General features: G+C 39.3%; 1 protein-coding gene across 1 annotated transcript in view; it reads right to left on the reverse strand.

Moving 5' to 3' along the window:
- The window catches only part of LOC140229884 (uncharacterized), a 100,557-nt gene extending 83,213 nt beyond the window's left edge, over positions 1 to 17,344 (reverse strand). The window contains exon 1 of the mRNA XM_072310092.1: positions 17,302 to 17,344. The gene's annotated coding sequence lies outside the window, so the exon portion shown is untranslated. The remainder of the gene's footprint in view (positions 1 to 17,301) is intronic.
- Positions 17,345 to 17,637: the final 293 nt, after the last annotated feature.

Here is a 17,637-nt window from a genome sequence, read left to right on the forward strand (position 1 = left end):
CTCATTGCATAATCACCAGCCACTTTCAAAGGAAGATATGTCTTTGTGATGGTAATTACTTTTCGCTATCCCTTCTTATAAAAGGTAGGTAGTACAGACACGAGGATGAGCGAACAGAAATTGAGGAAAAAATGCTGAAATGAAGATGAAAATTACTCGACTGGGCATACGCGGGCACTAATCTGATATATCTATCAATAAAGAATTATACTTGAAGATTATTACATACTAGTTTCATTTGGGCAAATTAAGTCGAAAAGTTATAAAACCAGCTTTCCAGGATGGTACAGTATTAAACATTTTCACATAATACAGCTCTGATTTACACTTTTGCGCAATTTTCTGAACGGAATTGACTTTGTTTTACATGCTTTATTATTAAGTGAAATTTCATTTCATTTAATAAATAAATAAGCAAAATATGGCCAACATAATGATAACGTTCAAAATGAATCTTCAGATTGCTCAGCAAGACGGCGGCTTGGAACATCGATCTTCAAAGGCACAAGTGCACCTGTGGAATTCTTTTGTACATCAATAGAAATCTGACAACCGTTTGAATAATTACAGCCAGTTGGAACTCCATGTAAAAAACCTCCTTGCTGTGGCATACAACAATAATACAAATAAATGTAAATCATTTTAAGGTAGCAATCAAAAGGAATTGAACAACAATTATGCACTCCATAACTCTCTATACTGCATGCGAGTTCAAGGAGCAAGATCAGCACCTAGACCGTAACACAATCAAGAAGCGACAACAATGAACACAATTTTGGCATGCTACAGAGCATACGCCGATTCTGTGTTCATCTTGCACGTAATCCCCAAGGCCATCTGCTGTACAACCAAGTGTTCTGTCTTCTCCACTGGAAAATTTCCAGATCTGAATCCATGTACAGCCATGTACAAGAAATCCTTTGGCCATGTTGGAAAATGGACACAGTCAGGCACACTGTTTGAAGACTGTATCTTTTAAAGTCCCTTTTAAAGGACTGGGAATATACAGCATTGTATAAAAAAAAAAAAAATCAGGTTACAAAATGTTTCATCTCATATCATGATGGTAAGATGAAGGATTTCATATTGAGTATATATGCAGTTGTGTAAGTTAACAATAAGGGAATCTCTTCTGAGACTTGAGTTTTAATGATCAAATGACTGACATTCACACTATCTAATTGTAATATGCTTTATTTTGTGTAAATCGTAGTAATTGATGATTTTTTTTTTTGACAGAAGGCAGATATTTTCTAAGACACTTGAAAAAAATATCTATATCTTGTTAGAGGTGTTTTACTTTACACACAATGTGGACATACGCTTAACAAAAAGTTGGACCAAAGTACAATCTCACTCTGTGTAAGATCATACATAATATGAGTCTTTTTTTGATAAAGCATCTACAATGTACCTTTGAAATAACAAAACAAAACAAACTAACCATGTGCCAGAAACTAACAATACTGACAAAGGTACAATTATGACCACAGGTTTTGTGAGGTAAGAACATCAGTATTAAGCTCATACTAAAGGTCCTATTCATTTGGTACTTAACAGAAAACAATTTAGCTAAGTTTTGCTACACTCATTTTGTGGTGATTTTGAACTATTTGGAAGATGATTGGCAAATCTGCAACACAAGCATTAAAGGGACTGTACAGTACTGGTTGAGGTACAATAGGGATTAATGTTTTGCACATTCCGAAGTGAGATAATGAGAAACCTCTTATGAAATATGAATTTGGCTGAGATATCCAAAAAAATGATAATAATAAAAGGCAACAGGCCACGCCTTTTGTTAGAATCTTTTTGTTTCACATTGTTTTTGGATATCTCAGCCATTTCAAAACCGATTTTCATCAAATAAACTTTTGATACCCCTTAGAATTGCATGCTCTTTGACATCTCATAGAGTGGTTTCTGAATATCTTGCAAAACGTTACAAGCTAAATCCTCACCTCAACCAGAATTGTACACACCCTTTAAGTCACAGGTTTTGAAACACAAAGCTGCAAGACAATACATTCTTATTCCCCTGTGCCATGCTGTCAGCATGAAAAACAGGTGTCAAACAGGTGCAAGAACAATAAAATGTATTCCTTGTACACTTGTTTTCATCTCAGGGGATACTTGCAAGTTTGAGTCAAAATGCATACTCGCATTGCAGATTAAACAGTCTCAGCGGACGACAATAATTAAAGACACCCAGTCGCGAGGATACATGGACATATTTCAGCCGCGGGCGGCAGCACGTAAACTCGCTTCCGAAGTTGCTACGAAGCGAAATGTGTGTGTGCGCAAGACATCCCTAAAGCAATGTATCGCGCTATAGTATCTCGTTTGCTCGCTTGATTGATCTGAGCGCGGGGAGTACGTTTTGTGTAATGTGAATTGAATGTATGGTATACTGTATGTACTGTGTGATGCAATGTTCGCATGAGCTATAGTAGCTAGCTGCCTATACTTGTACGACTACAGTGTACGCCTTCTCTTCATCGCACCGTCGATCGTCGTCAGTCGTTAACTACACTGTAATCGTCAGATCAGATTATATATAGGTAGGGCGGCCATCATGGACGCGACGATGACACATCGTCATGGGTAGCGGATATTACCGCTGAGTTGTCCATTCTGAACGCGGACGATTGGGTCGGAGACCCTGTGTCTTGTGTAGCCCTACTAGTACTACATATCGACCACCCTTATTGAAACCGACCGCGTATAATTCGCGCACTGAACACTTAGTACGCACTTCTCTGCGCGCAAAGCACATAAAAATGGATTGGCTTTGAATGTAGATGAGGATGGTGTGGGAAAACGCGATAATTCATTGTTCATTAATGGTTTTAATCAAGGACAAAATTTCGAATGAATATTTTCACCGAATCGTAATGACAGCAAAATGTAATGTCTATGGAAGTCTCTAAAAGGCTTCTAAAAAGCTTCGTACAACACGGTGTTCAATACAACTCGGTTTGCGTGCATTGTCAATGCAAAAACAGCGGTCGATTCTATTAACGCGATTTACCGCGGGGAGCTGAAACGAGGCCACGCAAGTTCGTCGGCGATATTTTTGCACTGAAACTTCTAATCGAAAACGGAACAACGGCATTTGATAGAGCTGGATTTTCTCAATCACGTAGGTCAAGTTTTTTTACGTGAATTTCAGTGTTAAATATTCTTATCAAGTAGATAAACATTAGGCGGTCGATTAGTAGTAGGTCCAACCATACTTGCCCTGGCGTGTGTAAATTCAGGACGGGGAAGCGACTGTGCCCGTGCAGGGCCAACGGCCACAGTTGCACTGCACAGTGTAACTGTGGCCGTGATAGAAGGGGGCCGTGCACCAACCGACATACCTTCAAGTCGAAGTAGGGCCTAAACTAGAATCTATTATTGTTAGATCTATCATCTTTGAACCTTTAGTTCCCCTGTTTAAACGTTAGAGTTCTACCAGATCTATTGGGTTAGACTACATGTATGATGGAGCTTGCGATAGATCTATTCATTTTTTTAAAATTTATTTGCAAATCCTAAATCATATTCTTTGGGAATTTGCATAACATGATTGATATGAAAAACTTCTCATTTAATGGGACTAATGACATTAAACTGACCCAGCAAATGTCATTTCAATTACGGCATTATCATAATTTGACATAAATGAGAACGCGGAATTATACATAGAAAAATAGGCCTACTTGTCGATCAAGCGCAAATGCCCTAAAGTTACTGATACTAGATTAGAAAAAGTCATTCCACTTCAATCACTGATTCATGTGTAGACTTCTACTTACACATCATCTGGATCTGGATTCCTTGAAGTTGTTGACTTGGCCAGCTGGGGTTGCTTGATTGGCGTAAGCCGTGGCAACACAATTCCACCGTGCATGTCGTAACACGAATTTGCACATTCTAAATAAAAATTCCTGCAAAACTGTTCATGCAACTCCAGCAAGTGGAAAGCAAATTTTTCATCGGCACGCTGACGCTGAAGCCTCCCCCTCTGGTCTCTTACTTGTCCTCCAGCTAAGAACACGTCTCTCTGCATTCTCCACTCGTCGATAGCGTCAAACAAGTAGATACGTTGCCTCGAGTTGGACGGCTGTTTGATCTCCATTGTGAGGTTTCATTACTAAACCAAAGCCAAGGCTAAGCCGAAACAGTACAGCACTTTTTATTGCAAACAGTACTCGCATACCACACACAATATTGATACTGACATACCGGTACCGACGACTTTCTATCAACTTTGTTATGTTACGATCCGGCCCAACGTACTGTAAGCTGTAAGTATAACACATGCAGCTGACGCAGCAGACAACATTGCACGATGAGATCATAGCAACCTGCCATATGGCCATATGCATTGCAACTTGCTATACATGAAGCTTAGAGTTTTAACATTTCTTCATCAAAGCATATTTATAAATACCAAATATTAAACAACGTAATATATGAATAATTTATGATATTGTTATGTAATATTTTCAGACATTTTTAAATATTATTGCCTAGATTGCTGAAATTGGCACCATAGCGCATATAAACAGAGACTGGAGCCAGATACGTACGTACGTACACCCGACAGCTCTCACTACTTGTTGTGTCGCGGACCGGGAGAGATTTTCATGCGCATGGCTGTTGTGCGGTTTTGTGCATGCACCCATTCGGCCCCATTCGGTAGGTATTCGGGCGTCCATGTTGAAATTACAGTGGACAGCTCGCACGGCGCTCGTGCCCCATCAGGTTTTCGCTGGTGCGCTGCGTAGCGTCGTGTTCGGCATTCGGTACGTACGGGGGTACAATAACGGGAGGAGCAGCTTGCCGTGCTTTTCTACTGAGCTGCGAATCGCCTGCGACGACCGGCTGCCTTTAACTCCCCTGAAACCCACGAAACGTTTGGAATTTTCAACCGTCATCAAGGCAGTCCGAATCGGGCGTTCTCATTTTCACCAAAATTTCACCTTCTCATATCTCCGCTATACACTGACCAAAATCGCTCAAACTTTCAGTATCAATGTAAAATGATGATTTATATCCACATACGAAAAATCACGAGAAACGAGAAAGGTATTTTTAAAGTTATTCAACATTTCATGTTTCGCTGTCTCGGAAAACTACCCTCCGATTATTTCCAGACACATCTGGTCGCACCACTAAATATTCATGAAACTTAACACACATATTCATATTTAAAGACATGTGCGGACGTTAGCAGAGTGCTGTTCGCTTTGCCGAAAACCTATTTTCAAAGTTACAAGTGAAAATAAATGAGGTATTTTGTCAGAAATCTCAAATTGTGCGGGAGCAGCAAACGAGAATAATGATGTCATATTCTGAGAAAAACTGATTTGCGCTTGCGCAATGAATGGACTTTCCCATGCTGCACTGATCCAGCGAGCTGACTGGTCGATGCGTACTGTTACTGTGCGATGCGAGTGGCTGCTGTGGATGCCAAGTACACATTGTACATGAGAGTGGGCCGCGGGGTGTTGATAAGTAGCAGAGTACTGCTGAGGACTTCGCCACCTCATAAACAAGCACTTACTTTATCAGAACTGGCTTAAAGAAAGCAGCAAAAATGTGAATATTTACCAGCTATGATACCACTGGTAAATTCATGACAATGGATCATTCGGACTTTATGCAGATTTTACTGCACTAACAATACAACTACGAGTTCCCGGTACGAGTTACAATCAGAGTCCACAGGTGATGTGAGCGCCACAAAGATGTGGGTATGTGGGACTGTACCCATGAAATTTCACGCTCGGAATGAAGGTAGAAAGTGCACCTCTTTCGATTATTTCCAGACATATCCGGACGCATGACTCCTCAAATGTGATATTTTAGACTTCCATAAAGAAATACATACTTAGTAACATATTTGAAAGTTTTTTGTTGTTCACGAAGTCAAAATGTGAAATTTCAGCAACGATTTCTGACAATTATTTTCCGTTTTAAAAGTGAAGTTCTGCTCAATTTTGGAATATTTTATCATCATTATTTCAACAAGGTAACATAATGGCAGGTTAAAATGAGGTTTTTACTTTTCATAACCGTTTGGATTATCAAAAAATATGAATGAATAGTAAAGTTACAGCAGTTTTGCTGCGACATTTTCCAAGCTGTTTTCATGCGAAACGTGTTCATTCAAGAGGAAAACAAGGTTGAGTCAAAATGAAAACAGCGAGTTAATTGCACCCATCCGCTGCCACCGTAAAGATAAAGTCCAAATGTTTTTGATATTCCTAAAGGCCCTATCAAACCTTTCCAGGCAAGCCCTGCACATAACTGGGAACAACTTTTGTTTCCCAGAGGTCCCTGCAGATGCCCCTCACATGAAAGTACCTACTTGTAGCATGTACCCATAGTTGCCTGGAGGTGCGCACACAAGTCCTATTTACCAGCAGCCTAGTTAAGGCCCTGCCGCAACTTTCTAGGCAAGCTATGCAAGTTTATTGCTTGTAGGGATTTTCCAGCACGCATTATAATTTCTCCAGGCAGACAAGGATTTGGGCGAGTGTCAAGTGCATCTTACATAATGAGCGCATTATCTTGGTCTTGCCCAATTCAAATCACCCTCCGCGAATCCACTTTGCATTCACATGGCAAGAATGAATATGAAACACGATTCTAATGATGCATCATTACAATCAAATAAGCTGTCTTGGTAGGTGTGAAAGCTCAGAATGATAACAACTAGATTGATTTTTTTTTTTCCAACTCACCAAGTCATCCAGATGTGCACAGGATCTAAAATGTCTTAATCTGAAGAAGTCCTACAATGTATTTACCTACAGCTTGTACATAACAACATTCATCACTGTATAAGCATCAGGAGAGCTGGTTTGTTCAAAGTGAACACCACCACATATTTCAGTCAGAGGTAGTATGTATACACAACATTGGTTTCCCCTTTTTTATTCCCCCTTTATGTAAACTATACCACCCTTCAGCCAGGGAGGTGCTCAAGAAGGAGAAGAAACATGAATCTCTACTTGTACCCATACTCAGTGCCACTGAGAAGTTATGCACTCTATTGCAGGTATCAATAAATTGCTTCGACAAAAGACAGCACTTCTAACTGTGCATCATTCCTAAAATACAACATACCTAGTCAGCAGCAATTCGCTGTCCCCTTATTCTATTTTTATCATTTTATTGCTCAAGATGGTTAATGTCCGCTTTTTTATGAAATAAATACTAAAATTTCAGTCTAGGACCATTAATAAGAGGAGATTTGAAGAAATATTATCACCAAGTTCCATTATGTAAAGGATTTCAACATTTCCTCTGAGATACAGCTTAAAATTGTTAAAATCAAGAGCGTCTACAGTCTTCTTTGGTCTTCATATTCAACCTCTTTGGAAGAGCTGATTGGAGCATGGAACATCAAAGCCAGGGAAATGCTTAGCATTCAATTGTCATGCTGTAGAACCGACACATAAATTTGCAAAAATTGCAAAGGAATTCTACTCCTTCTCTAATGAAACAGTAGATCACATAATACCATGGTATGGATGTTGAGAGAAAAAACATCACTCGGTCACCTGTTCCAAATTCAAGTAATTCCAGAGACTCCAACCCCGAGCACCTTATGATCTGGAGATTCTCCCGCCTGAAACCCGTAGCAAACTGGAGACTCTAACTTGATGTGCGCGAATGGTAAAGCACACATCACAAGTGCAAAAGTCCCTTGCTGCCGGGGTCCAGCTTTAGGATTCTAGATGCTCTTTCGTGCTATCTCAGGCTTTTTTCGACATACAAGGGTACTAAGTAGATAATTCTATGATTCAAATCATCTTTTGGTTTGATACAACTTCATATCACAATTATCATATCATACGAGGACAGATGCTATACCGGTAGATCTAATTGTGCTCTACCTTGAATCACCTTGGATTCATCAAAATTTAATTCCAGGTTTTAAAAAAGGTGTTTCGGTGGGAGAAAGGGAGATTTCGTGAAAATGGGCTTTTGGCGGGAGATCTCCCATCGAAAGCTGGAAAGTTGGAGTCTCTGTAATTCCATCAGTCAAACATACTTATGAGGGATAAAAACAGTAAATGTTGAAAAATGATAACCACTGGTTTAAAAGTCCACGGTATTGTTTTATCTCCAGCTATGTACCCAGGCACGAGGCCTGTTCACTGGTGAATCATTCACACACTCGCTCACTGCACGCTCTAGCCCGTGTACAGTATGTAGTGCAGAGCTAGTACTTGTTATGGAGTACTGTAAAACGTGGTAGGTCCATGATTCATGGCACGATATTTTCGTGAATTGCCACTGGCGTTCAATGCATATATTGTAGACAAGAAATTTCGCATGCATTTTAATTTCGCGAATCTTGGCACTCGCGAAATTTGCGAAATTAAAATGCACACGAACATTCCTCGTGTTATAGTACACTGGTGATCTAGTGCGGCTGGCTAGCTGTGTCTGCATAGGAGAATGAGGGTCATTAGTTTGTTCTTGGACCAGCTGAGGAGAACTAGAAATGTCGCTATGGCGACTGGTATGCCTCCGCCATAATGCATGATTCTCCTCATAGGTCTACACAGTATACATGTATTATGTCTTGACAATGTGTGTTGACAGTTTAATTTAACTAGCAAAATATCAAAATGACATGATTGTCACAAATGTGTTGAATGTTCACTTTCCTTGAACTAGGTTTAATTGGATGGCTATATTTCTAAGAGAGCATGTATTTGGGGGTTTGAGGATTTTTACTTGACTTTGACTCAGATGTTACATATAAGTTTTATATGCATAGAGTTATTTTCAAGGTATGGAGAAAAAGTGTAATAATTTCAGTATTAAATGGTAAATTGTTAGCATTTTAACCTGTCCTTTGACCCATGACCTTTGACCCTATGATCTTAATATTCCCAAGAGAATCACTGTCAGGCAGAACATGCATAAATATGTACTAAGTTTCATGACAATACCTTCAGCCACTTCCTAGATATGGAATATTTACCACTTTCACTTTAACCTTTGACATTTTTACCTCTGACCTTTTTGGCGAAAGACTTCCTAGAGAATCTCTATGTAATACATGAATGTACACTAAGTTTCAAGAAAAATCCTGTAAACACTGCATAAACATTTAAGGGGAAAACGTGCAATTTTGAGGAGTTAACCCTGACATCAGACCACTTGACCTTTGACCCATGACCCTAAAATTCCTTAGATAATCACTGCAAGTCAGTACATGCATATGTACTAAGTTCCATGAAGAAATGAGTGTACAATGTACCTTGAACCACTTCTGAGATACAGCCTGTATGGAGAAAAAATGACATTTTTATTTCCACTTGACCTGTGACCCATGAACTTTGACCTAATGACCCAAAACTAGAACATTTGGTAGTACATGTATACACCACATTTTAAGAAAATACCTTCAGGCATTGCATAGATATGGGGGGAATAGTACAATTTTGAGCATTTGACCTTGACCTTTGACATTTGACCTTGAGCATGTGCACTCAAAAGTTGAAAGGCACAACGTCGCTCACTCATACATACACATGCCAAGTTTCATTAGGATACCTCAAACGGTTTTTTAGTTATGCCATCCACAAAATCGATTACAGACGGACGGACAGACGGACGGACAGACAACCTGAAAACATAATGCCTCCGGCACATAAAAAGTAATAATTGGCAAAGGTTCAAAGACAAAGGAGAGCATTATAATATCTATTCACAGTGCACGTCATGCGTGCTTGTTGTTCACCATAGAGTTCATTCCTAAAATGACGTCGCCCGGCACTTCATGTGGTTGCATGGCCAAGTTTTGGCAGAATTTTGAAGGGCGTTCCCAATTGCAGTTTTTCTTCCTCAATATCGCATTCCTCAATCAAAATCGCCAGAGTGTGAAAATCACAATCAGTGAGGAAAATTACCTACAGGGTGATGTCTGATGAAAAAAAAAAAAAAAATGACATGTTCTTGACTTCCCTGGACCTTTAAATGAGTGTAAAGTTCAATATTAAAACCATGAGTGCATTCAACCAGGTAGTTTCATAATGCAAGGAGATCCTCCATCAAATTGGTTGTTTGGTCCTCCAAATGTTTCCTCTTATACAGCGTGTATAGAGACTGAACGCATAACATAAGTATACAATCAATCTACAGACACATATTGGCAATGTAAGTATCACTGGGAATTTCTCCAAGTGCCCCGTACATTATCCATTATACACTATGCAAGTATGTGCTGGTTGTCTATACAGAGAGTGATGAGACCTCTTAATAGTTTTGAGAAATTCTACACACGCACAGCTTTCAGTTTCATTGACCACAGCCTATGTTGTAGCATCCAATTAAAATGACAGCCTTGTTGTATAATCTGGAGTGAACAAGCATTGTCTCAGCATAGAAATGACTGATCAAGATTTACAAGCAAATTGTGTCACATCTCTTGACAACTGTTTTGTCTGCACAGCCAGAGCAGTCATGAGACTTAAACGCCTTTACAATTTGCACTGTGATAGATTTTGAAATTAAATGGGCAAAATGCAGACCATGAAATGAACTAACCTTTCCTCAAAAGTATGATTATGATTAATCATGCTTGTTTAGGGGGGAAAGATTGAGGCAAGTACAGTCCAGATCACTGATGGCTTCTGTCAGTAATTAGATGTAGCCTTGTTTTTGCAGTTCCTACGTAAACTCCAAATCACTAAGTGTGAATCCCATAAATTGTCATCAAAGCTGGAGTATCCTAGGCAGTGAGACTAATACATTTCAGGTTATTACATTCAAGGCAATGTATTATACTTTCTGATGAAGTTGACTGTCATGTCATGCTTATCTCCATCTTTACAAAATCTTCACAAACCTCTTTTGAGTCAAAATGTGCAGGCCTACCTGAATGCATGATCTTTGATGCCACTTCAGATTATATAAAAATGACTTGTACAATCATCTCTACCAAATATCAAATAAAACTTAAACTGCAGAACTGTCATCTATTACTACAATGTATGTTGTATAAAGCAAGGCTTAGTTAAGATTATTGTGCTCTTACAAAGAAAACTAGAAATATCGCTATGGTGACCGGTATGCCTCCGCCATAATGCATGATTCTCCTAATAGGTCTATAATACAAGCGGACAATGTGTGATGACAGTTTCACATCATGTAATTGGCAAAATATTAAAATGACATGTTTGTCACAGGTGTGTTGAATGTTCACCTTCCTTGACGTCTAGAGGTTTAATTGGATGAATGGAAGAGCATGTATTTGGAGATTTTCTGGAATTTTACTTGACTTTGACACTTTTATAAGTTTATGCATTGAGTAATTTTCAAGGTATGGAGAAAAAGTGCAATTTCTGTATTGAATAGTAAATTGTTACTATTTTCACCTGGCCTTTGACCCTTGACCTTTGACCCTATGAACCTAAAATTCATAAGAGAATCACTGTCAGGCAGAACATGCATTTGTACTAAGTTTCAAGACAACTTGAGCCACTTCCGAGATATGGAGAAAGAAGTAAAGTTCAGCACTTTCACTTGATCTTTGACCTTTTGACCTTTGACTTTTTGGCAAAAAAAAATTCCCAGAGAATCTCCATTGGGTAATACATGTATACACCAAGTTTAAAAAAAAAAAAAAAAAAATCCTGCAGGCATTACATAAATACATGTATGAGGGAAAAAGTAAAATTTTGAAGAGTTGACCTTGACCTTTGACCCCTGAAATTTGACCCCCATGACCCCAAAATTTCCTAGATAATCATTGCAAGTCAGTACATGCATATATATACTATGTTCCGTGAAGTACCTTGAACAATTTCCAATATATGGAGAAAAAAGTTAAATTTTAACATTTTCACTTGACCTTTGACCTCATGACCCAAAACTTTCACCAAAGAATCTTAATTGGGTAGTACATGTATACAGTAAGTTTAAAGAAAAATATCTTCAGGCATTGCATAGATATGGGGGAAATAGTGAAATTTTGAGCATTTGACCTTGACCTTTTGACCTTTGACCTTGAGCATTTGCACCCAAAAGTTGATAGGCACAACTTCACCCCCTCATACACATACATGCGAAGTTTCATTAGGGTACCTCAACAGGTTTTTTTTTTAGTTACGCTGTCCACAAAATTGATTATGGACGGATGGAAGGACGAAAGGACGGACAACCCGAAAACAAAATGCTTCCGGCACCACTTTGTGGCGGAGGCATAAAAAAAAGACCATTGCCTGTACGTCCCTTTAAACAGAAAGTAAAAATGGCAATATTAGAAAAACTGTAACCTGCAATGTGTTGCTGGGCAACTGTTTCAAAAGCCACCAGAGACATTTATCACTGGAAAAATCATGATTTGGAATGTGAACCCTTTGCGATGCAGTCATGAGACTTTCACCCACTGTGTAAACTACTCCATATCCATGTTATGTAAAATGTGCAAGTAGCTAGGCCTAGTGATTAAAATGTCAGCTGCACACAGCAGATTCCTAAATGACAAATTTTTTCTAGGGCCAAAAACTTATGATTTTCATCACAGTGTAAACTGAAAAGTCAGACTTAACAGATTAGTATTGTGACATTTTTCAATGAGAATGGGCCTAATGATAAACTACGGACTAAACATGTTCTCTCAAAATGTGATGGATGGCCATTCATGCTTTGTGTGAGGCAGGATAGCTTGTCTGGCATGTGAGCATGAGAAACACCTACCCCCAAGGCATGAGTTTTGTAAGTCTGCAGATATGGTTTAATACATCTGAGCTTCATCACTATTAAAATGACTGATTTAGAACTTTAAAAGCTACAGGAACCTTCTTGACATTAGCAAATATCTTTTCCTGTCAGTTTGCACATTAATGAATTTAAAAATAAAACCCATAAATGATATTATATATATTGTACACACAAGCAAAGAGGTATTAATGTATTAAACTGTAAAGTTAGCCATAGTCCCATGCACACACAGGAAGTGGCTTCATTTTCACTCTGAGGTGTTAAATGAAAAGTTGAAGGTGTGAACATCTTAATTCAGTGTGAACATTTTATTTCATGTAAACGAGACTGAATGATCAGGGAACAGCAGAAAAGAGGTATATTAATGCATTAAAAAAAAAATATGATCATATACTGTATCATGTCATTTATAAGGTTTTCAAAGAACAGCCTTCAGATGTAAAAGCTGCCCATACAACATTAAATGATTAACTGTTGGTGGTAAAGAAGTTTTCTTCACAAGTTTGGGTTGACATTGAGTCTACTACTAGGCCGATTGCAGAATGAGGTACTAGTGTAAATTTATATATCTTAATCATATTCATGTCTTAGTCATCCTATACCACACGATATACATTAAGGTGATACATATTGTATTACCGTTACCAATTACAATGGTCACTCAAATTTCAAAGTTATAGTATGAATTTACTTCCTATATTTAGAAGTTCATAGTGTACCTGGTGCTATATATGCCACCCTCATAACATATGAAAACTCTACTACAAGAAAATAGAGTAAACAAGGCAAGTGCCATGTGGTGTCTCGCCCATTCGCGTACAAGAAATTGTACGCGAATGGGATATAACAGATAAAAAAAAAGAGATATAACAGATAAAAAGAGATATTAAAGGGTAAAAATTTATGGCAAAAAAAGAAATGTACCATAAAAACTTAACATTGGGCCCTTAAAGTTCATTGACCCCTGCCTGTGACCTTTGACCTTGTGGTGACTATCCACTCCCCACGGGACATCTACCATCCAAGTTTGGTCACAAACGGACCTACGGTTCAAAAGTTATGACCCATAATAGAAATGTGCCATAAAAACTTAACATTGGCCTCTAAAAGTTTGTTGACCCATGCTTGTGACCATTGACCTTGTGGTGACCATCCACTCCCCAAGGGACATCTACCATCCAAGTTTAGTCACAAATGAAGTTATGGATCAAAAGTAATGACCCATAATAGAAACACGCCATAAAAACTTAACATTGGGCTCTAAAAGTTTGTTGACCCATGCTTGTGACCTTTGACCTTGTGGTGATCATCCACTCCCCAAGGGACATCTACCATCCAAGTTTAGTCACAAACGGACTTATGGATCAGAAGTTATGACCCATAATAGAAATGCGCCATAAGAACTTAACATTGGGCTCTAAAAGTTCGTTGACCCATGCTTGTGACCATTGACCTTGTGGTGACCATCCACTCCCCAAGGGACATCTACCATCCCAGTTTGGTCACAAATGGAGTTATGGATCAAAAGTTATGACCCATAATAGAAACGCGCCATAAAAACTTAACATTGGGCCCTAAAGTTCATTGACCCCTGCCTGTGAGCTTTGACCTTCAGGTGACCTTCATATATGGTAAAATGTGAAACTTTGTATGACCCCTCTTCCCTCGAAGTTTGATTGCAATTGAAGCCCAGAGTAAAGAGTTATTGAAGTTTTTGTAGCGTTACGGACAGATGACGGACGGACGGACAGACGCCGCAGGCGATCCCTTAGTCTCCCCTCACCTCCGGAGGGCTCGACAAAAACCAAAGTGCCAAAATGTACCATCTTGACAACCCTTACCACACACAAACAATAAAATAAAATGTAAATACCAGGTACAGTATATACTTGTATACAGCAGCAGAAAGTATGGTTACTACAGTCTAGATTAACCACCTGTACACTTCACTTGTCAATGTCCGACCCCATTTAAGACTGGTCCCAAGTGCAGTGGCAATAAAGGCAGGTGCAATTCAAATCAGATATAATATAAATACCATCTCGTTGCCTAAGAATTACTTTACTGTGTTCCTCCCCCCCCCCCCTTTTTTTTTTTTTTTGCTTCTGACCATCTGAGTGTCATTTGATTGGGAGGCATCAGAGTTTGGACAAGTCTGTGTTGATACTGACTCAGGTTTTTTTTTTTTTTTTTTTTTTTTTTTTGACTACTTTGTGCAGATTTCTGCTTCTACACTGATATGATGCATCAATCACATTTGCATTTATACTTCCGCCATATACCCCTTTTAGTACCCGTAACTCTCTTGGTTCAGGCCAGGCCGAGCCAAGCCAAAAAATTTTGAGTTTATGAATGGGTCGGATCAAAGTGGCCCATGCAAGGCTTGGGCTATTTTGGCACTGCTGTAGGAAAAAACCAGGAGCGGGCCAGGCGCAGGCCTGGATTTTTGAAGTGCTATGATTTGTTAGCACTAATGATATTTTAGTATATTCTACTAAAAAGTAACAGTACTAAACATAAAGGTGTAGATACTGACCTTTAGTACTACAGATAAAAAATACTGTAGCATATAACATAATGTTATAGAAAAACAAATGCTGAAATGTAACATTATCATATAGACAACTCTTAGGCTGACATGCACAAACACACCAACACACACACACACACATTAAAAAAAAAAAAAAATCTATATATGGGCCTACAGTATATGGTGGAAAGCAGGGCTACTCTTTGCTGCTGCTTCTTCCTCCTCCTCCTCTTCTTCTTCTTCTTCTTCTTAGCGCAGTCCATCACCGGGTGTATAGTTATTCTATTTGGCAGGTCTGGTGTGGTGTACAGCTGTACAACTGTATGTACAACAGTGACTTTTATGAACATTTCTACTGTACATCATATGACACCACTGACTATGTCTGGCTGAAAACAATGCTCCCCTACATTTGTATCAACAAAGCAGGTTGACCAAAATATCGGTCTATATTTTGTCGTAGGGGATATGTTTTGCTGAGACTATGTCTGGGTTCATGGAGTCCCCTCCTGAGGAGAGCCAGTAGGGTAAGAGTACCAGTATTCGGTCACCTACCGGAATTGGGTCACTTATCACCAGCCAGTAAGTTCTGCTGTCACAACACACACAAATCACACCAATTCACATACTTAGTCCCCTCAAAAAAATCCATCCAAAATCCCAAATTTCACTGTCAAAAGTGCAGAATCGCCGCAACTTTCCAAAAGCGTGCGCGGATTAAACCCAATTTTACGAGTACGGGTCGCCGAAAAAGCACTAAAAATCGAGAATATACGCCATTCTCTTGCGGGATTTTTTGCTTATTGCAAGCTCGGAGTGTGATGGTATCCTCAAAAACGCAAAAGAAAAACAAAATTTCCGTACGTGCCAATGCAGTGACTCAATTCACGAAGGTGGTATAATCTTGTCCATGAAAGACTGTAGTTTTTTATGGGGCACCAAATGTCACATGGCCTACATGTACTGTACGAGCTGAAATTTTCGCGGTGGTTTTATTTTCGCGAATTTCGCGAATCGCCTTTGAACCGCGAAAATAACACCACGCAAAAATAACAACATGCAAATAACTAAGTTCAGTTAGACCCTCGAAACCGCGAAATTAACAACACGTGAAAATGTCCTCCAAGTAGCAATTCGCGAAAATATCTGTACGCGAAAATTTCAGCTCGTACAGTATTTCGTTACGAAATCGTTCATTTCGTCATGAAAATCCCGAAATGAACATTTCGTTGACGAAAAAATGACTGATTTTGTAACAAAATAGGTCACGCGACACTTGACGACCCATAAAAAACTAGTCTTTGTCCATGGTTCAAACCATGGACAACATTGTACCACCTTCGTGAAACCTACGGTACGGAGGAGAGCACTGTAAAGTCATAAAATGATTTTTTTTTTTTTTTAATCCTCCAGACAGATAGATTTTTCTGTCTATTCTAACACGAATGTTTAGACTCTTGTCTCTAGATCTCAAGGATGCTGCTCTGCTCTGCCTCTGGTCCTCTGCTTTGCAACTATAAACCCGGGGCGCTGTAACTAGTAGTAACACGGTTCGTGGTGGAGTCGCTGGTGCAGTAAACTCTGCAGAGCAGCTGCACCTCTAACTGCGACCAGCCCCAACACGCAGTGTGTAACTGTGTACACGGAGCGTCCCGGGGTTACTGCACCTCCTGCTTGTGTTGAAGAATTTGTCGTATTAAGGTCCCACTAGAGACTATTCCAGTAGTCGTACCACCTCTTGATTTTGTAGTGGTAACGTAACGGTTAGAGTCGAGGGTCTAACATGTTATCTGTATTTATTAGTCTAGACAGGTCTGGAGTCTGGAGAGTGTAAGACCGTACACACTTCACATTGCATGATATCATAGATATATTCATAAATTAAATAAATTCAATCACCCCGGGAGACCTGTGAAGACTAGCGTGAAGAAAAGTCTGTGACATGAGCAGTGTCATTAATTACACAAGCAATTGCCAAATAAACATGAATAAAGTAATGCATTCGTGTCATAGTCTGAAAATTACATTACCGTGTTCCTGAATTCCTGTTCTTCTCCTGTTTCTGACAATTCTCTATGAAAATGACCACTGATGACTGTACTTATCAATATGTCACCTGTATGCAAAGAGCCAGGTTGTTGGATCAGCATAGGTGGCTAGCATGCACCCGGCCCAGCACAGAATGTAAACCCGTCGTACACGTACACACACACGACTCGACTGCACTGACGTCGTACTGTACGTAGTAATGGAGCTTGTGTTGGAAGCTCATTGGTAAAAAGAAACGAAAAGTTTTTGTTCATTGTGCGATGACAATAAGTGTGTGTGTGCTGTGTAGTGTGCTGTCAGTCAACGTGCAACAGGTA

Source organism: Diadema setosum, chromosome 1 (genome assembly GCF_964275005.1).
Source record: "Diadema setosum chromosome 1, eeDiaSeto1, whole genome shotgun sequence".
In the NCBI taxonomy this organism is placed as follows: domain Eukaryota; kingdom Metazoa; phylum Echinodermata; class Echinoidea; order Diadematoida; family Diadematidae; genus Diadema; species Diadema setosum.